We start from the raw sequence: 24,387 nt of genomic DNA, 5'->3' as shown, positions 1-24,387 counted from the left end.
AGAAAAAAGTCTAAAACAGTCGTCATCGCACCACCTCCCATGGAGCCAAAATAATTCCACATGCACATTATGTCACGTCCTGACAGACGTCATCAAATCCAATTATTCCACTTTTCCCCTTGCTCCCCATTAGCACTCATCTGCTGTCCTCTCAAATTCCCTCTGCCGCAACAAAACATTTGAATGACAACGGCTCTCCTTTCTGAGGGAAAACACGACCAGCGGGTTTTCATATTGCACATTGAAATGACTATTTCCACACACTAAGGGGCTCCATTACTGCCAGGTGACCTCTCGTCATTGTGTTCCCCACTCCCACACTAAGATACCCCTGTGCACCAACTGAGCCTGCACATGAGGGATGCAGGGATGCTCCTGCGAGGATTAACAGGATTCCACCTCCTTCTCCACTTGGTTTTATACAACAAGCAGCATCGGTACCTTGAAGGGGAACTGCCCTTTTTTTTTTTTCGGAATCCTTATGTACAAAACCCAAAGGCAGCGAAGTTGTCACGTTGTGGTAAATGGTAAATAAAAACAGAATACAATAATTTGCAAATCCTTTTCAACGTATATTCAATTGAATAGACTGCAAAGACGAAATGTTTAATATTTGTTATTTTTTTAATAATCATTAACTTAGAATTTAATGGCAGCGACAAAAAAGTTGATGATTATGAGCTCGGTGGTGTTTCTGGGTGTTGTTGATAAATGGCTTTGGCTTTGTATAGTCGAGTTTTAACTTGCACTTACAGATGTAGCGACCAACTGTAAAGTTAAAATGTCAATGATTGTCACACACACTAGGTGCAGTGATCTGCATTCGACCCATCCCCACAGGGGAGAAGTGAGCAGCAGCGGTGGCCACGCCCGGGAATCATTTGGTGATTTAACCCCAGATTCCAACCCTTGATGCCGGGTGCCAAGCAGGGAGGTAATGGGTCCCATTTTTATAGTCTTTGGTGTGACTCGGCCGGGGTTTTAACTCACAACCTACCGATTTCAGTTCCGACACTCTAACCCAGGGATCGGTAACCTTTTTGGCTGAGGGAGCCAAATATTTAAAAATGTATTTCCGTGAGAGCCATATAATATTTTTTAACACTGAATACAACTAAATGCGTGCATTTTTAAGAAAGACCAACATGTTTAGAGTATGATAAGTCTCTTATTATTTTTAGTAACATTGTTATTCTAAAGATAACCAATAATAAATAAAATACTTCTTCCCATTAATGCGACTTCTGGTGCTGCATGGTTTTGCTGATGGCTTTGTAGTCTGGTTGATATGTGGTTATTTTTAACACTGTGATTACCAGAGTGATTATTCATTACTTTTCATGTTAAGCAAATTTCAGCTAAGATTTATCTGAGAGCCAGATGCAGTCATCAAAAGAGCCACATCTGGCTCTAGAGCCATAGGTTCCCTACCCCTGCTCTAACCACTGGGCCACTGAGCAGGTGGTTACCGACAGTGGTTTTCTGAAGCCCGTGTGGTGATATCCTTTACGCACTGATGTCGCTTTTTGATGCAGTACTGCCTGAGGGATCCAAGGTCACGGGCATTCAATGTTGGTTTTCAGCCTTGCCGCTTACGTGCAGTGATTTATCCAGATTCTCTGAATCTTTTGATGATATCACGGACCGTAGATGGTGAAATCCCTAAATTCCTTGCAATAGCTGGTTGAGAAATGTTGTTCTTAAACAATTTGCTCAGGCATTTGTTGACAAAGTGGTGAACCTCGCCCCGTCCTGGTTTGTGAATGACTGAGCATTTCATGGAAGCTGCTTTTATACCCAATCATGGCACCCACCTGTTCCCAATTAGCCTGTTCACCTGTGGGATGATCCAAATACGTCTTTGATGAGCATTCCTCAACTTTCTCAGTCTTTTCAACTTTGCCCCCAGAACAATCCGGATGGTTCTTTTCCTTGTTTTTCTGCAGGACACGACGTCCACAGTTTCCAAAAACAACTTGACATGTGGTCTCGTCAGACCACAGAACACTTTTCCACTTTGCATCAATCCAACTTAGATGAGCTCGGGCCCAACGAAGCCAGCGGCATTTCTGGGTGTTGTTGATAGATGGCTTTGGCTTTGCATAGTAGAGTTTTAACTTGCACTTACAGATGTAGCGACAAACTGTAGTTACTGACAGTGGTTTTCTGAAGTGTTCCTGAGCCCATGTGGTGATATCCTTTACACACTGTTGTTGCGTTTTGATGCAGTACCGCCTGAGGGATCGAAGGTTGTAATACCATCGCTTACGTGCAGTGATTTCTCCAGATTCTCTGAACCTTTTGATGATATCACGGAGCGTAGATGTTGAAATCCCTAAATTCCTTGCAATAGCTGGTTGAGAAATCTTGTTCTTAAAAAATTTGCTCTGGCATTTGTTGACAAAGTGGTGACCCTCACCCCGTCCTGGTTTGTGAATGACTGAGCATTTCATGGAAGCTGTTTTGTTACCCAATCATGGCACCCACCTGTTCCCAATTAGCCTGTTCACCTGTGGGATGTTCCAAATACGTCTTTGATGAGCATTCCTCAACTTTCTCAGTCTTTTCAACTTTGCCCCCAGAACAATCCGGATGGTTCTTTTCCTTGTTTTTCTGCAGGACACGACGTCCACAGTTTCCAAAAACAACTTGAAATGTGGACTCGTCGGACCACAGAACACTTTTCCACTTTGCATCAATTCATCTTAGATGAGCTCGGGCTCAACGAAGCCAGCGGCATTTCTGGGTGTTGTTGATAGATGGCTTTGGCTTTGCATAGTAGAGTTTTAACATGCACTTACAGATGTAGCGACAAACTGTAGTTACTGACAGTGGTTTTCTGAAGTGTTCCTGAGCCCATGTGGTGATATCCTTTACACACTGTTGTTGCGTTTTGATGCAGTACCGCCTGAGGGATCGAAGGTCCGTAATACCATCGCTTACGTGCAGTGATTTCTCCAGATTCGCTGAACCTTTTGATGATATTACGGAGCGTAGATGGTGAAATCCCTAAATTCCTTGCAAATAGCTGGTTGAGAAATGTTGTTCTTAAACAATTTGCTCACGCATTTGTTGACAAAGTGGTGACCCTCGCCCCGTCCTTGTTTGTGAATGACTGAACATTTCATGGAAGTTGCTTATATACCCAATCATGGCACCCACCTGTTACCAACTAGCCTGTTCACCTGTGGGATGATCCAAATACGTCTTTGATGAGCATTCCTCAACTTTCTCAGTCTTTTCAACTTTGCCCCCAGAACAATCCGGATGGTTCTTTTCCTTGTTTTTCTGCAGGACACGACGTCCACAGTTTCCAAAAACAACTTGAAATGTGGACTCGTCAGACCACAGAACACTTTTGCACTTTGCATCAATCCGTCTTAGATGAGCTCAGGCCCAACGAAGCCAGCGGCATTTCTGGGTGTTGTTGATAGATGGCTTTGGCTTTGCAAAGTAGAGTTTTAACTTGCACTTACAGATGTAGCGACAAACTGTAGTTACTGACAGTGGTTTTCTGAAGTGTTCCTGAGCCCATGTGGTGATATTCTTTACACACTGTTGTCGCATTTTGATGCAGTAACGCCTGAGGGATCGAAGGTCCATAATACCATCGCTTACGTGCAGTGATTTCTCCAGATTCTCTGATTCTTTTGATGATATCACGGAGCGTAGATGGTGAAATCCCTAAATTCCTTGCAAATAGCTGGTTGAGAAATGTTGTTCTTAAACAATTTGCTCACGCATTTGTTGACAAAGTGGTGACCCTCGACCCTGAGCATTTCATGGAAGCTGCTTTTATACCCAATCATGGCACCCACCTGTTCCCAATTAGCCTGTTCACCTGTGGGATGATCCAAATAAGTGTTTGATGAGCAGTCCTCAACTTTCTCAGTCTTTTTTGCCAATTGTGCCAGCTTTTTTGAAACATGTTGCAGGCATCAAATTCCAAATGAGCTAATATTTGCATAAAATAACAAACTTTTCCAGTTGAAACATTAAATATATTGTCTTTGCAGTCTATTCAATTGAATATGGGTTGAAAAGGATTTGCAAATCATTGTATTCTGTTTTTATTTACCATTTACACAACGTCACAACTTCACTGCTTTTGGGTTTTGGGACTAAGTACATCATATCAAAAGATGGTTCTTAGTTTTTATTCTAATTAGGGTCCAATAAGCCCAAATAGCAAAGAGAAATAAAAAAGCATGTAAACAAACAGCTTGGGCCTTAAGAGGTTAAAACACATGCAACTAGACAAAAACACACTCACTGGGATTGGTATACAAATATACAAATTAGTACACACATTGGATTACACCCGTGCAGATTTAAAAACCGCGTTTGCAAATAATTTTGCTCCAATAATACGTCCACAGTTAGGATGAATTTGTCTTCTTGTCTTACATACAGTATATAGTACAGGCCGAACGTTTGGAAACACCTTTTCCTTCCCAACACACTAATCAACCCTGATAGGGCACACCTGTGAAGTGAAAACCATTTCAGGTGACTACCTCTCGAAGCTCATGGAGAGAATGCCAAGAGTGTGCAAAGCAGTAATCAGAGCAAAGGGTGGCTATTTCGAAGAAACCAAAATGTAAAACATGTTTTCAGTTATTTCACCTTTTTTTGTTACAAACCCCGTTTCCATATGAGTTGGGAAAATGTGTTGGATGCAAATAATAATTAACTTAGAATTTCATGGCTGCAACACGTGCCAAAGTAGTTGGGAAAGGGCATGTTCACCACTGTGTTACATGGCCTTTCCTTTTAACAACACTCAGTAAAAGTTTGGGAACTGAGGAGACCCATTTTTTAAGCTTCTCAGGTGGAATTCTTTCCCATTCTTGCTTGATGTACAGCTTAAGTTGTTCAACAGTCCGGGGGTCTCCGTTGTGGTATTTTAGGCTTCATAATGCGCCACACATTTTCAATGGGAGACAGGTCTGGACTACAGGCAGGCCAGTCTAGTACCCACACTCTTTTACTATGAAGCCACGTTGATGTAGCACGTGGCTTGGCATTGTCTTGCTGAAATAAGCAGGGGCGTCCATGGTAACGTTGCTTGGATGGCAACATATGTTGCTCCAAAACCTGTATGTACCTTTCAGCATTAATGGCACCTTCACAGATGTGTAAGTTACCCATGTCTTGGGCACTAATACACCCTCATACCATCACAGATGCTGGCTTTTACACTTTGCGCCTATAACAATCCGGATGGTTCTTTTCCTCTATGTTCCGGAGGACACGACGTCTACAGTTTCCAAAAACAATCTAAAATGTGGACTCGTCAGACCACAGAACACTTTTCCACTTTGTGTGAGTCCATCTTAGATGAGCTGAGGCCCAGCGAAGCCGACGGCGTTTCTGGGTGTTGTTGATAAACTGTTTTCGCCTTGCATAGGAGAGTTTTAACTTGCATTTACAGATGTAGCGACCAACTGTAGTTACTGACAGTGGGTTTCTGAAGTGTTCCTGAGCCCATGTGGTGATATCCTTTACACACTGATGTCGCTTGTTGATGCAGTACAGCCTGAGGGATCGAAGGTCACAGGCTTAGCTGCTTACGTGCAGTGATTTCTCCAGATTCTCTGAACCCTTTGATGATATTACTGACCATAGATGGTGAAATCCCTAAATTCCTTGCAATAAAACCTTATTTGTTCAACAATTTGCTCACACATTTGTTGACAAAGTGGTGACCCTCGCCCCATCCTTGTTTGTGAATGACTGAGCATTTTATGGAATCTACTTTTATACCCAATCATGGCACCCACCTGTTCCCAATTCACCTGTTCACCTGTGGGATGTTCCAAATACGTGTTTGATGAGCATTCCTCAACTTTATCAGTATTTATTGCCACCTTTCCCAACTTCTTTGTCACGTGTTGCTGGCATCAAATTCTAAAGTTAATGATTATTTGCCAAAAAAAATTAAAAATTATCAGTTTGAACATCAAATATGTTGTCTTTGTAGCATATTCAACTGAATGTGGGTTGAAACTGATTTGCAAATCATTGTATTCCGTTTATATTTAAATCTAACACAATTTCTCAACTCATATGGAAACGGGGTTTGTAAGTATATAACTCCAAATGTGTTCATTCATAGTTTTGATGTGACAATCTGCAATGTAAATAGTCATGAAAATAAAGAAAACACATGGAATGAGAAGAGGGTGTGTCCAAACTTTTGGCCTGTACTGTAGATTGGGAATGATAGGTAAAATTCCCCCAAAAATATATGGCTTACGCCCTAGTTATATGTCAATTAGTCTGCAAAACTGAACATTAATTAGTAAATAATGACTCCAGGATGCTATTTTCGAAATTGGATGCCCAGCACTTGTTCATTCATCTAAGCTAACCATGTGGCGGGCGGGCGGGCGCTGTAGGAACGCCAGCGTTGCCGCTAAGTGGAACAGAGACTGGGAGCAGCTGGACCAAATTCATCTGCCACTTCCAATGTGGATCAGAAATTGGACTCGCACTAGAAAATGTGTGTGTGCGTCGCAAGTGGAGGACACATCCCGCTGAGCAGGTCCTGCAAATCAGACAGAGAAGATATGAGAGAGGGCACTCATGTTTATGTTCTTTCAGTCCTGATAGACACTTTCACGGTCTGGAGGAGATGAAAAAATGGCCGCGACATACATTTACGGCGGCCTGGGACTCGCCGATGTCTGCGAGAGTAACTTAGAGCCAAGGTTGGCAACCGTTGTGATACTGCTAAAAGTCTGCTGGAGGACTTCTTCTGAATAAGATTCATTGTTGTATGGCGGCACTTACTTGGCTGCAGGGTCAATCCTGTCATAGGATATTGTTATCGAATATCAGTCCGTTATCAGCAAAAATATACAAATATCAAATGATATCAGCTTGCATCTAAAATCTCCGATACAAGCACGTGTTTGCTTGTGCAAACCTGGACTGGCTGTTCACATCTAAATGTCCTCACAGGGTTGGTATTTTCTTCTATTTTAGTCAAGTCATTTATAAAAGGTAAACATGGTAGGCTATGTATGTGTTATGTATGGGGGGAGTAGACGGCACAGACAACAGGGGGCATAGTTTAGCTCAATGTTTTATTTATATATATATATATATATATATATATATATATATATATATACACATATATATATATATATATATATATATATATATATATATATATATATTAGGGATGTCCGATAATGGCTTTTTGCTGATATCCGATATTCCAATATTGTCCAACTCTTTAATTACCGATACCGATATCAACCGATACCGATATCAACCGATATATACAGTCGTGGAATTAACACATTATTATACCTAATTTGGACAACCAGGTATGGTGAAGATAAGATACTTTTTTTTTAAAAATTATAAAATAAAATAAGATAAATAAATTAAAAACATTTTCTTGAATAAAAAATAAAGTAAAACAATATAAAAACAGTTACATTGAAACAAAAATGTATCATTTTTAACCGGTAAATTCCCTGATATAATGAAAATTGCAAAAGTCATACCAATTTATAAGAATGGAGACGTACACCAGTTTACTAACTACAGATCAGTTTCATTACTTCCACAATTCTCCAAAATCTTGGAAAAATTATTCAATAGTCGATTAGATTTATTTATTAACAAAAGTAGGACGCTTGTGGAGAACCAATATGGATTCCGAGCAAATATCTCAACATCAATAGCATTAACCAAAATAACAGAGGAAATTACCAATGCAATAGATGGTAAAGAACGTGCGGCCGCAGTATTCATGGACTTAACAAAAGCATTTGACACAATTAATCATGATATTTTAATACAAAATTAGAACGATATGGCATCAGTGGTTTGGTATTGACTTGGGTAAGAAGTTATTTAACCAACAGGAAGCAATATGTGAAGATGGGTGAAAATATGTCAACACGGCTAGATATATCTTGTGGTGTACCCCAGGGATCAATACTGGGACCAAGATTGATTAATCTTTATATAAACGACATTTGTAAGGTTACGAAGGACTTAAAGTTGGTTTTATTTGCGGACGACACAACTGCTTTCTGTTCAGGAGAGAGCACACAGAAGATAATACAAATAATAACAGAAGAAATGAACAAATTAAAAAGATGGTTTGACAAAAACAGACTATCTTTGAATCTCAGTAAAACTAAAATAATGCTATTTGGTAATAGTAGAAAAGAGCATCATACACAAATACAAATAGACGGAGTAGACATAGAAAGGGTAAAAGAAACTAGATTTTTGGGAGTATTAATATATGATCAAATGAACTGGAAATCTCATATACAAAACATACAACATAAGGTGACAAAAAACATTTCAATAATGAATAAAGCAAAATATGTCCTGGGCCAAAAATCACTACACATTCTCTACTGCTCGCTAGTGTTACCATATCTGAGTTGTTGTGCAGAAATATGGGGACATAACTACAAATGTGCGCTACATTCGCTAACCGTGTTACAAAAAAGATCAGTTAGAATAATACATAATGTTGGATATAGAGAACACACAAACCCTTTATTTATTAAGTCAAAAATATTAAAGTTCGGTGATTTGGTAAAATTGCAAACAGCTAAAATGATGTACAAAGCAAACTATAACCTGATACCAAAGAATGTACAACAATTCTTCTCAACTAAAGAGGAGAAATATAACCTTAGAGGAAAAAATAATTTAAAACATTTATATGCACGTACAACACTTAGAACTTTTAGCATATCAGTATGTGGAATTAAATTATGGAATGGATTAAGTAAAGAAGTTAAAAATTGTACTGATATGATCCAGTTTAAGAGGTTGTTCAAAATAATAGTGCTTACAGAGTACAAAGAAGAAGAATTATGAGAAATACTTTCAACCTTATTGAAAATAAGATATTCTTCATCTCAGTATGTTAATAATGACTGAATTAATTAACTAATTACATATTACAAAACTGTTGTATACTAATTCATAGATGTTATTTTATTATATAAAAAGGTCAGTAAATGATTCTATATATTTGTAAACGCTTTGAAGTGGGAAAGGGGTAGGATTAAATAAGCTTTGCTTATTCCTACTCCTTTTCGGGCATGATGTAAAATGAAATGATATGAAATTGTGTGATGTATTATGATGTAAGTGTGTTCATGTTCGAAATAAACTAAAGAAAGAAAGAAAGAAAAGAAACTAGTAATTAATGAAAATGAGTAAAATTAACTGTTAAAGGTTAGTACTATTAGTGGACCAGCAGCACGCACAATCATGTGTGCTTACTGTATTGATATATATTGATATATAATGTAGGAACCAGACTATTAATAACAGAAAGAAACAACCCTTTTGTGTGAATGAGTGTGAATTAGTGTAACTGGGGGAGGAAGGTTTTTTGGGTTGGTGCACTAATTGTAAGTGTATCTTGTGTTTTTTATGTTGATTTAATAAAAAAATTAAAACACATTTATAAAAACGATACCGATAAAAAAAAAACCCGATACCGATAATTTCCGATATTACATTTTAACGCATTTATCGGCCGATAATATCGGCAGGCCGATATTATCGGACATCTCTAATATATATGTATATAGTGTAGGAATTAACTGTTGTTACCGTAAATGTTGAGCGAGAGGCAAGTCCAAAAGGTGGCAGGGCAGGCTCATAGATCCGTCAAACAAGCAGGGAGTCGGGGGCTAAGCAGGGCGTAGACGGGCCGTGTCCAAGTGGGAGAGGTCTAGATCCAAGAGGCTGAGGAAACAAGGAAAAAGACGAGACACACCGCTCGTCAACGCAGGAACGGAGGTCTGCAGTAGGATGGACAAGGAGGACACGAGACAATCAATACAACGGGAAAGAAAACACAGAGAGCAAGAGTGAGCATTGAGCATGACGTGGCTTACTGTACGCAAACAGAATATTAAGTTCTGGTCTGCACTGGCTTAAGAGGCCCAGGAAGCTCATCAATCACAGGTGCGCAGAGTGCAGATTGATTGCAGCTGCTTGCTGCCACCGGAGTGACGCGTGCAGGAGATGAGCGGCCGTGGGCATGTACCGAGGTGCGCTTCGCGGGGCTCATAGATGAATGCGCATTGGCATGCGCCCGGGCCGTGACACGTTAGGCTACTAAGAGCGAGCAGCTACACAACAGCTAAGCACACAATAGCACACAAGCTAGACATACATCATGTGTGTCCTTAATTGACCAATATCGCAGTCAAAAACAGGACATTTGTCAAAATAAACAATATTTAGGGTTATATAGTTAAATATTGCTTTCAAATGCAAAGTTTCCAAGGCAGATTGTATTAGAAATTATCCAGTAACAATCGTGTCCGCATCGCTTGACTTACTAATTGGCTCGTGTGTGAATGTTGTCTGTCTGTGTTGGCCCTGCCATGAGGTGGTGACTTGTCCAGGGTGTACACCGCATTCTGCATGTTGTGTACTCGGGGGAGTAGACGGCACAGACACAAGGGGGCGTAGTATTTAACTCTATGTACTTATAAACTATATACATGTTTGTATATATAATAACAACCAACAATTTTAATTAAACAATGGTATGGAGTGTGACAGAATCCAAGAGAGTGTATGGTGTGTGAGACTATGTGTGGAGATTAGCTGTGGAGTGTTACCGGTAGTGTTGAGCGAGAGTCCAAAAGATTTAAAATGAATAGAACTCTCAAGACACAAAACACTGGTATTATTTTGCAGACATTGAATGCCAGTTCAATGTCCATCCTTCCATCATTATTTGAGGAAGTAATGATGAAGGGCTGACCCCCCCCCCCCAAAAAAAAACACACATTATAACAATATGGTCTCTGATCTGAACATTTAAAATCAGTTCAGTTTCAGTTTATCCGGAACATGCATACGATACAATGTGACGCATCACATATTTCAATGTTGTTTCATTACAGCACGTCCGAAAAGTAGTAGGAAGAAGCTGAGTTTATCTAGCCCTACCCCTTTTCATAGCATAGCAATTTTATCCCATCTCTTTGTTCTCTGTAACAGAACAGTGAATAAATAAATAATGTACCATAGTAAGTAAACAAATATTAAATACACTAATAATATTTATCTAAAAAAAAAAAAAGAGGTTAAATTATAAATGGGTTGTACTTGTATAGCGCTTTTCTACCTTCAAGGTACTCAAAGCGCTTTGACACTACTTCCACATTTACCCATTCACACACACATTCACGGAGGGAGCTGCCATGCAAGGCGCTAACCAGCACCCATCAGGAGCAAGGGTGAAGTGTCTTGCTCAGGACACAACGGACATGACGAGGTTGGTACTAGGTGGGGATTGAACCAGGGACCCTCGGGTCGCGCACGGCCACTCTTCCACTGCGCCACGCCGTCCCCAGGTTGAAGATGTTCATCATAATTCTTATTCTGTGTACTTTGTGAACACTTGTAGTTTGAACAGTCTCTTGAACTGAATAATATTGGTGTTTTGTTTCATTTCTTTACTTAATCCATTCCATCATTTAATTCCACATACTGATATGCTAAATGTTTTAAGTGCTGTACGTGCGTACAAATGTTTTAAATTAGATTTTCCTCTAAGGTTATATTCATCCTCTTGTGTTGAGAAGAATGGTTGTACATTCTTGGCTAGCAGGTTATAGTTTGCTTTGTACATAATTTTACATGTTTGCAAATGCACAGAATCATTGAATTTCAATAATTGTGATTTAATAAATAACGTGTTTGTATTAGGGATGTCCGATAATGGCTTTTTGCCGATGTCCGATATTCCGATATTGTCCAACTCTTTAATTATCGATACCAATATCAACCGATATATGCAGTCGTGAAATTAACACATTATTATGCCTAATTTGGACAACCAGGTATGGTGAAGATAAGGTACTTTAAAAAAAATAATAATAAAAAAAAATAAGATAAATAAATTAAAAACATTTTCTTGAATAAAAAAGAAAGTAAAACAATATAAAAACAGTTACATAGAAACTAGTAATTAATGAAAATGAGTAAAATTAACTGTTAAAGGTTAGTACTATTAGTGGACCAGCAGCACGCACAATTATGTGTGCTTATGGACTGTATCCCTTGCATACTGTATTGATATATATTGATATATAATGTAGGAACCAGAATATTAATAACAGAAAGAAACAACCCTTTTGTGTGAATGAGTGTGAATGAGTGTAAATGGGGGAGGGTTTTTTTTGGGGGGGGGTTAGTGCACTAATTGTAAGTGTATCTTGTGGTTTTATGTTGATTTAATTAAAAAACAACAACAACAACAACAAAAACGATACAGATAATAAAAAACCGATACCGATAATTTCCGATATTACATTTTAACGCATTGATAGTTTGTATGTTCTCTATATCCAACATTATGTATTATTATTATCATCTTTTTTGTAACACAGTTAATGAATGAAGTTTACATTTGTAGTTGTTTCCCATATTTCTGCACAACAACTCAGATATGTCACACTAGTGAGCAGTATATGATGATCTCTCACTTCTCTTCTGTTTGTGTTTCCTTGTTTGGTGTTTATTTCCTGTCAGCGCTCTTATTTTTGTTGCATTTCCTGCCTGTCTCCCTGAGCGCTCATTTCCCTCACCTGTCCCTGATTGGCAGCCCGGCACACCTGGTTGCAGTTGCCGATCACTGATCGGCGATCAGTTATGTCTGCCTGGCCTGTTCCTCAGTGCACGAGGATGGATTATGTTTGGAGCGTTTGCAAGCACGACTTCTCGTCGTACGTTTGTGAGTATATCAAAATATGCTCGTCACTCTCCTGTTTCCTGCAACTTGGGGTCACAACTACTGCAGCCACATGAGTTCCCGACACAGTAGAGAACACATTTTGCTTTATTCATTATTGACGTGTTTCTTGCTACTTTATGTTGTACATTTTTTTACTAGTGATGGGTTGATGAGGCGTCATGAAGCGTTTCGACACATTGCAAAACTGTATTGATACTGTGTCACTAAATACTGACATCTGCTGGACATTAAAAATCCCTACAGGCAACCTATGGACCGACTCAACTGACACTGATTTTATGCCCTAGTACAGGGGTCACCAACCTTTTTGAAACCAAAAACTACTTATTGGTTACTGATTAATGCGAAGGGCTACCAGTTTGATGCACACTTAAATAAATAAATATATTGTCATTTGTAAGTTACACGTAAGTGTGATTTAAACAAGAATAGCTAAATAAATAAATTTATATATATTAAAAAATGGGTATTTCTGTCTGTCATTCCGTCGTACATTTTTTTTCCTTTTCCGGAAGGTTTTTTGTAGAGAATAAATGATGAAAAAAACACTTAATTGAACGGTTTAAAAGAGGAGAAAACACGAAAAAATTTAAAATAAAATTTTGAAACATAGTTTATCTTCAATTTCGACTCTTTAAAATTCAAAATTCAACCGACAAAAAGAGAAAAACTTGCTCATTTGAATCTTTTTTAAAAAATTTAAAAAATAATTTATGGAACATCATTTGTAATTTTTCCTGATTAAGATACATTTTAGAATTTTGATGACATGTTTTAAATTGGTTTAAAATCCAATCTGCACTTTGTTAGAATATTTAACAAATTGGACCAAGCTATATTTCTAACAAAGACAAATCAGCATTTCTTCTAGATTTTCCAGAACAAAAATTTTAAAAGAAATTCAAAATACTTTGAAATAAGATTTAAATTTTATTCTACAGATTTTCTAGATTTGCCAGAATAATTTTTTTGAATTTTAATCATAGTAAGTTTGAAGAAATATTTCACAAATATTCTTCGTCGAAAAAACAGAAGCTAAAATATTTATTATTCTTTACAATAAAAAATAAATAAATTTACTTGAACATTGATTTAAATTGTCAGGAAAGAAGAGGAAGAAATGTAAAAGGTAAAAAGGTATATTTGTTTAAAAATCCTAAAATCATTTTTAAGGTTGTATTTTTTCTCTAAAATTGTATTTCTAAAAGTAATAAGAAGCAAAGTAAAAAATAAATGAATTTATTTCAACAAGTGAAGACCCATCCATCCATCCATTTTCTACCGCTTATTCCAAGTGAAGACCAAGTCTTTAAAATATTTTCTTGGATTTTCAAATTCTATTTGAGTTTTGTCTCTTTCAGAATTAAAAATGTCGAGCAAAGCGAGACCAGCTTGCTAGTAAATAAATAAAATTTAAACAATAGAGGCAGCTCACTGGTAAGTGCTGCTCTTTGAGCGATTTTTAGAACAGGCCAGCGGGCGACTGATCTGGCTACCTGGTGACCGCGGGCACCGCTTTGGTGACCCCTGCCCTAGTATATACAATAATATAAACCAAGTCATTGTATTTCATTTAGGATTATTTCATATCTTCATTTAAATAAAAATATATTTCTATCTTTTTTAGATACAGTCAATAAATAATGTGAACATGTATCATAACATGGAAATCTAAGAGAACGTGTTGTGGATGATTGTGGACTGGGAATTGTTTTAATTTTATTTTTTTACACATTTTTATAAAAAAAAAAAAAGTTTTTCCGACGTATTACATTTTAGACTATTTCTCTTCTTAGTTATTATTTCTCCGGCTGTAGAAAAGACCCGCTCACAGGGCACAGAGGAGGCGTCAGTGCGACACAGTTCGTGTATCAGTCACGTGACCAAAACAGCTCATGATCGGTCACGTGACTTTCTAAAAGCGGTACGCGCACCGACACAGGGTTTTGCTCTATGAGCTCGACGCATGCGCCGATGCATCGGTGTTGCCGGACCCATCACTATTTTTTACATAAGAGTTCCAGTTCATTTTATCATCTATTATTACAACTAAAAATGTGTTTTCCCTTTCAATGTCTACTGTCTATTTGTATTTGTGTTTGACTTTCTCTTCTACTGTTGCCAAATAGCATTATTTTAGTTTTTACTGAGATTCAAAGAGTTTGTCAATTTGTTCTTTCTTCTGTTATTATTTGTATTATCTTCTGTGTTCTCTCCTGAACAAAACACCGTTGTATCATCCGCAAATAATTCTAACTTTAAGTCCTTTGTAACTTTACAAATGTCATGCTCCAGGGAGCCACTAGGGCGGCACTAAAGAGCAGATGCAGAGCCGCGGGTTGGTGACCCCTCCCCTCGCTGTAGAGACCTCGATTAGTGTTTTTCAGCATTTTTGAGTAGAGATGTCCGATAATATCGGCCTGCCGATAAAAACACAAGATATTATCGGCCTGCCGATATTATCGGCCGATATATGCGTTAAAATGTAACGTATTGTTTTTTTTATTATCGGTATCGTTTTTTTTATTTTATTTATTTTTTTTTTTAAAACACAAGATATTACCGGCCGATAAATGTGTTAAAATGTAATATCGGAAATGATCGGAATCGTTTTTTTTATTGTCGGTATCGGGTTTTTTAATTTATTTTTTTTAAACACAAGATATTATCGGCCGATAAATGCGTTAAAATGTAATATTGTAAATTATCTGTATCGTTTTTATTATTATCGGTGTCGTGTTTTTAAAAAAACAAAAAAACAAACAAAAAAAAACAAGATATTATCGGCCGATAAATGTGTTAAAATGTAATATTGGAAATTATCGGTATCATTTTTTTATTATCGGTATCGTTTTTTTTTTGTTTTTTTTTAAAACACAAGATATTATCGGCCGATAAATGCGTTAAAATGTAATATCGGAAATTATCGGTATCATTTTTTATTATCAGAATCGTTTTTTTGTTTTTTTTTAAAACACAAGATATTATCGGCCGATAAAAGCGTTAAAATGTAATATCAGAAATGATCGGTATCGTTTTTTAATTATCGGTATCGTTTTTTTGTTTTTTTTTAAAAACACAAGATATTATCGGCCGATAAATGCGTTAAAATGTAATATCATAAATTATCGGTATCGTTTTTTAATTATCGGTATCGTTTTTTTGTTTTTTTTAAAAACACAAGATATTATCGGCCAATAAATGCGTTAAAATGTAATATCGGAAATTATCGGTATCGTTTTTTCATTATCGGTATCGTTTTTTTTGTTTTTTTTAAAAAACACAAGATATTATCGGCCGATAAATGCGTTAAAATGTAATATCGGAAATTATCGGTATCATTTTTTATTATCAGAATCGTTTTTTTGTTTTTTTTAAAACACAAGATATTATCGGCCGATAAAAGCGTTAAAATGTAATATCAGAAATGATCGGTATCGGTTTTTTATTTTCAGTATCGTTTTTTTTTTTTTTTTTTTTTTTTTTTTTAAACACAAGATACACTTACAATTAGTGCACCAACCCAAAAAAACATTCACACAAAATAGTTGTTTCTTTCTGTTATTAATATTCTGGTTCCTACATTATATATCAATACAGTCTGCAAGGTATACACATGATTGTACGTGCTGCTGGTTCACTAATAGTACTAACCTTTAACAGTTAATTTGACAAATTTTCATTAATTACTAGTTTCTATGTAACTGTTTATATTTTTACTTTATTTTTTATTCAAGAAAATGTTTTTAATTTATTTATCTTATTATTATTATTATTTTTTTTTTTTTAAAGTACCTTATCCTCACCGTACCTGGTTGTCCAAATTAGGCATAATAATGTGTTAATTCCACGACTGCATATATCGGTTGATATCGGTATCGGTAATTAAAGAGTTGGACAATATCGGAATATCGGATATCGGCAAAAAGCCATTATCGGACATCCCTATTTTTGAGCCAAGGCACATTTTTTTTAATACAAAAAATAGGGAGGCACACCACCAGCAGAAAAGGTTAAAAAATGAAACTCCACCAGGTTGTCGTGCCTTATTTTGAGTTTGTTGAGCCTGTTCAGTTTTACTTTTGTTTTGCATACCCATCCCTGTGGTTCAGTGCCTTTTCCTAGCGGGACTTGCCTTTTGTTCATTTTTACATACAGTCGCAATCAAAAGTTTACATACACTTGTAAAGAACATCATGTCATGGCTGTCTTGAGTTTCCAATAATTTCTACAACTCTTATTTTTTTGTGATAGAATGATTGGAGCACATACTTGAAAAAAACATTCATGAAGTTTGGTTCTTTCATGAATTTATTATGGGTCTACTGAAAATGTGAGCAAAAGTATACGTACAGCAATGTTAATATTTGCTTACATGTCCCTTGGCAAGTTTCACTGCAATAAGGCGCTTTTGGTAGCCATCCACAAGCTTCTGGTTGGATTTTTGACCACTCATCTTGACAAAATTGGTGCAGTTCAGCTAAATGTGTTGGTTTTCTGACATGTACTTGTTTCTTCAGCATTGTCCACACGTTTAAGTCAGGACTTTGGAAAGGCCAGTGTCCCGCTGTGCTCTGCATACTGGGATCACAACAAACCATCCTCTTCTCACCCGACATTTTCCGACTTTTGCAAAGCTATTAGCTACCTGCTGCCACCTACTGATATGGAAAAGTATTACATGGTTACCCTGCTGAGCTCTACACATCACCGACACTCGACAACGACACAATATTTGCAGATTATAATTATTGATATGCAGAAAAGAAATTTGGAGAATTTAGGTGAATTTGCATAATTTCCCACGGCACACCAGACAATATCTCGCGGCACAGTGGTTGGAAAAACACTGACCTAGAGAAGTAGTACCGTAAAGTTTGAGGTAAATGCAATACATGTTTTGAACTATTGGGTGTTTATCAAGATGATCCTTTGACCTCTGCACACTTGAAACATTCAGTCATTCAAAATCAATAGATTTCTCAGCTGGCTATGGAAGACACAACGACATAAACAAGAAAAACATTAAGGAGACATGTCCGGTGTTTAACTTGAAGAGTGTGCAGGGACAGTTTGGCTCACAGGGAGGCAGTGGTGTGTCACAAACATGATGGAGTGACACACCACTGCTGCATTTATGTACTGTTTACATTTATATACTGTTTACGTATTGACACACCTTTTACTTGAAAATTACATTTGTGTCCATTTGTGACAGGCAGCGTCTCTGCACGCCTCAAATGTGGTGTGAGTGTGTGAGTGTATGTGTTGCACCTGGAATCTGAATTGTTCAGAGAAAAGATACAGGCGAGTAAGAGAGGATTTCCTGACAATATGCTTATTTGTTATGAATACAATATGTATGTAGCTAGTAACTACAAATATCAAAGGAAACAAAAAAAAACGATGGAAAGAGTAACAACCAAACAGATATTCCTAAACAATCATTCATAACACAGTAACATACATAGTGTGTATATATATATATATATATATATATATATATATATATATACATACATACACACAAACGTGTATATAGTACAAAATAACATATATAATACAATGATTAAATAACTGAAATATTTAATCATATTCATCATTTGGTATTTATTAGTTTTATTTCTTCATTGTTTAGTAATAAATGAGACAAAAAAAAGGTTACACTTTTTTTCTCCAGGGTTTTTACTTAAAATCTTAAACAATTCAAAAGTTCTTAATTTTAGTATAATATACATATATAATGATTAAATAATTGAAGTATTTAATCATTATGTTTAGAATTTGGTAATTATAGTTTTATTTCATCATTGTATAGTAATAAGAGACAAAAAAAAGGTTAAAAAAACACTTTTTTCTCCAGGCTTTTTACTTAAAATGTTGTACAATTCTAAAGTTCTTAATTTTAGTACAATATAACATATATATATATTACAATGATTAAATAATTGAAATATTTAATCATGTTTTGCATTTGGTATTTATAGTTTTATTTCATCATTGTTTAATAATAAGAGACTTAAAAAAAAGGTTAAAAAAACAACTTTTTTTCTCCAGGCTTTTTACTTAACATTGTAATCAGTTCTAAAGTTCTTAATTTTAGTACAAAATAACATATACAACACAATGATTAAATAATTGAAACACTTAATCATTATGTTTATCATTTGGTATTTATAGTTTTATTTCATCATTGTTTAGTAATAAGAGACTAAAAAAGGGTTAAAACATTTTTTCTCCAGGCTTTTTACATACAATTTTAAACAGTTCTAAAGTTATTAATTTTAGTACAATACAACATATATATTGCAATGATTAAATAATTGATATATTTAATCATTATGTTTATCATTTGGTAATTATAGTTGTATTTCATCATTGTTTAGTAATATGATAGACTTAAAAAAAAAAAAGGTTGAAAAAACACTTTCTCCAGGCTTTTTACTTAAAATTTCAAACAGTTCTAAAGTTTTTAATTTGAGTACAATATAACATATATATTACCATGATTAAATAATTGAAATATTTAATCATTATGTTTATCATTTGGTATTTATAGTTTTATTTCATCATTGTTTAGTAATAAGAGACTAAAAAAAAGGTTGAAAAAACACTTTTTTCTCCAGGATTTTTACTTAAAATTTTAAACTGTTCTAAAGTTCCTAATTTTAGTACAATATGACATATATAATACAATGATTAAATAACTGAAATATTGAATTATATTTATCATTTGGTATTTATAGTTTTATTTTATCATTGTTTAGTAATAAGAGACAAAAAAATAGGTAAAAAAAAAACTTTTTTTCTCCAGGCTTTTTACTTAAAATGTTAAACAATTCTAAAGTTCTTAATTTTAGTACAATGACATATATAATACAATGATTAAATAACTGAAATATTGAATTATATTTATCATTTGGTATTTATAGTTTTATTTTATCATTGTTTAGTAATAAGTGAGACAAAAAAAAGCTTGAAAAAAAACACTTTTTTCTCCAGGCTTTTTACTTAAAATGTTAAACAATTCTAAAGTTCTTAATTTTAGCACAATATAACATATATATTACAATGATTAAATACTTGAAATATTTAATTATGTTTATCATTTGGTATTTATAGTTTTATTTCATCAGTGTTTAGTAATAAGAGAAACTAAAAAAGGTTGAAAAAAACACTTTTCTTCAGGCTTTTTACTAAAATGTTAAACAGTTCTAAAGTTCTTAATTTTAGTACAATATAACATATATATTACAATGATTAAATAATAGAAATATTTAATCATTATGTTTATCATTTGGTATTTATAGTTTTATTTCATCAGTGTTTAGTAATAAGAGAGACTAAAAAAAGGTTGAAAAAAACACTTTCTCCAGGCTTTACTTAAAATTGTAAACCGTTCTAAAGTTCTTAATTTTAGTACAATATAACAAATATATATTGATTAAATAATTGAAATATTTAATCATTATGTTTAGAATTTGGTATTTATAGTTTTATTTCATCAGTGTTTAGTAATAAGAGAGACTAAAAAATGTTGAAAAAACACCCTTTTTTTCTCCAAGCTTTTTACTTATTATAAAGAATTCTAAAGTATACTGGTATTTGTATACTGGTTTTCTTTTTGCTATTATTACTAGGATTACTATTAAATATTTTATGGTGTTAATTTATTATTTATATTTATGTTTTAACTATTTTTTTTGTTTTACAAATTCTGAGATTTTTCTCAATTCTCAGAGCTATTTTTTGTCATTTGCCAATGGTGCTGTGTTTGCCTGCATGCATGTGTGTGTATTTTATTTGTGTCCTTAAATTGGTGCAACGCACTTTATTTTGCAACTTGCCTGTGTATGAAAAGTACTTAATAAATCATGTTTAGATTGATTGATTTATTGATTGAATAATAATAATGAATATGTCAACAATGTAATTGTTTTTTTAAATATTTATTTATATAATAGGGAGATCATAATACAGGTACTGAGAAACAGACACTTTGTTTTCCCCAAGGCAATGTACTGCCTTCCTCTTCAAAATCAAACGAACTGAAAAGTGTCGCTGAATAAAAACAAAAAAAGATTTGAAGTAAGTGGAAACGTTCATTGTCAACAGTGAGTGTCACCGACTCACCACACTGTGGGTCATCAAAGGGGGCTGCGTAGGTGAGCTCACAGGCTATCATCATTTTTTTTAACATACAGCGGGTCTAGGTTAGATTTTGCCTCATCCTTCACGCATGATTGAAGAATCGGTGAAGAATACCCTACTTACCTGATAAGTCAGAAAGACAAAGAGATGAAAATAATAAATACAAATAATAACTTATATTTATAATTCACTTTTTATTTGACATCACACCTCAAAGTGCTACATACTAAAAGACATACCAACAAGACAGTGACCCATGGTCTTGAGTCGTGTCCTGTTGGCCTGACCGGGTTCTGGTTGAGGTGTGAGCAGGTCAGTGAGATAAGTGGGGGCATCAGACAGTGGTGGGTGTGTTGGATGCGAGCAGATATGGGGAGTCAGTGCGGAGGATGGGGGTGATGTGCTCGTACTTCCACAGCCTCAACAGGACCCTGGCAGGCTGTTCTGAACCTACTGGAGCTTGTGGAGACTCCTGCCAGGGATCCCGATGAGAAGTGCGTAACAGTAATCCAACCTGGAGAAGACAAAGGCATTGACCAGCTTCTCTGCAGCTGGGAGGGAGAGGAAAGGACAGAGTATGGAAAGGTTTCGGAGGTGAAAGGATGAGGTTTTGTATATGTAGGAGACATGGTTGTCGAAAGAGAGGTGGGGATCAAAGATGACCCCAAGACTGGTAATAAACAGAGAGGGGAATGTTGTCGCCTGAGAGTGTAACTGAAACAATGGGGGAAGAGCAAAATTGTTGAGGTGTACCAATGTGGATGGCTTCTGTTCTTGAGCCATTCAGCTGCAAGAAGTTTTGGCTCATCCATAGGTTTATCTCCTCCAGGCAGGAGCTGAGACGACCATAGCAGTGGGTGAACCAGAGGGGGGGGGGGGGGGGGACTTTAATGTAGAGTTGTGTCGTCAGCAGGCAGTGGAAAATAATTCCATGCCTGCTGACGACCCACCCGAGGGGAAGCATGTGGATGGTGAAGAAAGTTGGACCGAGTACAGAGCCCTGGGGGACCCCATAGGTGACGGTGTGAGGACGAGGTTTAGCATCCTCCAGTATCACATACTCGGTCCTGTCAGTGAGGTAGGAACGGAACCAGTAAAGGGCAGTGTCGAAAAGGCAGATGAAGACGGAAGGAGGATGTGGTGGTCAATAGAATCGAACGCAGCAGAGAGGTCGAGAAGAATGAGGGGGGAATGTCCAGGATGGAGCCATGGTTGTTGTTCTGATAGTCCATTAGGTCACTGATCAATGATTGTGGAGGGGGGAAAGACACTGAAGGTGGTGTGTGAACAAGGTATGGTCAATGTTGTTGATGTTCCTAAAAACGCCTAGGGACGGCGTGGCGCAGTGAGAGAATGGCCGTGCGCGACCCGAGGGTCCCTGGTTCAATCCCCACCTAGTACCAACCTCGTCATGTCCGTTGTGTCCTGAGCAAGACACTTCACCCTTGCTCCTGATGGGTGCTGGTTAGCGCCTTGCATGGCAGCTCCCTCCATCAGTGTGTGAATGTGTGTGTGAATGGGTAAATGTGGAAGTAGTGTCAAAGCGCTTTGAGTACCTTGAAGGTAGAAAAGCGCTATACAAGTACAACCCATTTATCATTTATTTATCATTAAATGTAATTTGTCGTTTTGGCTTGGTGAGATGGGAGGATATGGGGACTTTTATTGCTACTGCCTGGTGGTCCGAGATACCAAGGTGGTGGATATGGAGATGTGTGAGATGGATGGAGTCAGTCAGTGATGACTAACTCCAGTCTGTGGCATTTATTGTGTGTTGGATTAGGTCTCTGCTTTTTGCAGATGATGTGGTCCTGATGGCTTCATCTGGCCAGGATCTTCAGCTCTCACTGGATCGGTTTGCAGCGGAGTGTGAAGCGACTGGGATGAGAATCAGCACCTTCAAGTCCGAGTCCATGGTTCTCGCCTGGAAAAGGGTGGAGTGCCATCTCCGGGTTGGGGAGGAGATCTCGCCCCAAGTGGAGGAGTTCAAGTACCTCGGAGTCTTGTTCACGAGTGAGGGAAGAGTGGATCGTGAGATCGACAGGCAAGTAATTATAATCTGCAAATGTGCTGTCTGGAGCTCGGCAGAGTAACCGTGTAATACTCTTCTAAATCAGTAGGTGGCAGCAGGTAGCTATTTGCTTTGTAGATGTCGGGAAGGACGACGATGATTTGCAGGTAAAAAGGTGTCTAATGCTTAAACGAAAAATAAACAAAAGGCAAGTGCCGTTAAGAAAAGGCATTGAAGCTTAGGGATGGCTGTGCAGAACGAAGTGAAAACTGAACTGGCTACAAAGTAAACAAAAACAGAATGCTGGACGACAGCAAAGACTTACTGTGGAGCAGCAGACAGCGTCCACAAAGTACATCCGTACATGACAATCAACACCAAAACAGGAGCGCAAGACAAGAACTAAAACACTACACAGGAAAACAGCAAAAAACTCCAAATAAGTCACGGCGTGATGTGACAGTACACCTACTTTGAGACAAGAGCTATATTGATGCATGGTTGGTTATGGTTTAAAGTCATACCCAACAATTGCGACTTTTTTACTGTCAATATCGGCTGCTGAGTTTCATTTTTTTATGTTTTCTGCTGGCGGTTTGCCTCCGGATTTTTTTCAATAAAAAAAAAAAAGGGGCCTTGGCTCAGAAAAGGTTGAAAAACCCTGAGCTAATATACACATAAGCTGGTTAACGCTCTGTGATCACGTTCTTATATAAAAAACAAATGTTGCTCGTGCTTGGTTGGTTAACATTCGAGTCACATGTTTTTGGACGCGTTTAGAGGGCTTTTACGGGCGCGGCTGAGAACTTACGTCAGCTGCGTGTGTGTTACACGGCTCGAAAGATGGGCCAACTCTTTCGTTGTGCGACACATTTATTTTCCAGGATCAAGCTGCAAAACTTTTAACACAGCGTTACAACCACAGCTTGATGCATCTACTTTTTTTCATATCACGTACTGACAGACTTCTTCCATAAAATACAATGTCTGGAATTGAACAATTTTACAATTATTCCAAAAATATATTTATGTATACACATATATATATATATATATACATATATATATATATATATATACAAAAACCCTTTTTACTCTTTCTATCTACCTTTGAATTAAGTTTTTAATCACTGTTTAAAGGCCTACTGAAATGCAATTTTCTTATTTACACGGGAATAGCAGGTCCATTCTATGTGTCATACTTGATCATTTCGCCATATTGCCATATTTTTGCTGAAAGGATTTAGTAGAGAACATCGATGATAAAGTTCGCGACTTTTGGTCGCTGATTAAAAAAGCCTTGCCTGTACCGGAAGTAGCAGACGAGTAGCGTGACGTCACAAGTTGTGGAGCTCCTCACATCCGCACATTGTTTACAATCATGGCCACCAGCAGTGAGAGCGATTCGGACAGAGACAGCGACGATTTCCCCATTAATTTGAGCGAG

The 24,387-nt window shown here is 36.7% G+C and overlaps 1 protein-coding gene across 1 annotated transcript in view; it reads left to right on the top strand.

The window, feature by feature from the left end:
- The first annotated feature begins 12,719 nt into the window (after positions 1 to 12,719).
- LOC133584589 (neurexophilin-2) overlaps positions 12,720 to 24,387 on the top strand; it is a 293,526-nt gene continuing 281,858 nt past the window's right edge. The window contains exon 1 of the mRNA XM_061937732.1: positions 12,720 to 12,757. The gene's annotated coding sequence lies outside the window, so the exon portion shown is untranslated. The remainder of the gene's footprint in view (positions 12,758 to 24,387) is intronic.

The sequence above is a fragment of the Nerophis lumbriciformis genome, linkage group LG03, assembly GCF_033978685.3.
Source record: "Nerophis lumbriciformis linkage group LG03, RoL_Nlum_v2.1, whole genome shotgun sequence".
Taxonomy (NCBI): domain Eukaryota; kingdom Metazoa; phylum Chordata; class Actinopteri; order Syngnathiformes; family Syngnathidae; genus Nerophis; species Nerophis lumbriciformis.
This window is presented reverse-complemented; position numbering and strand designations above follow the sequence as displayed.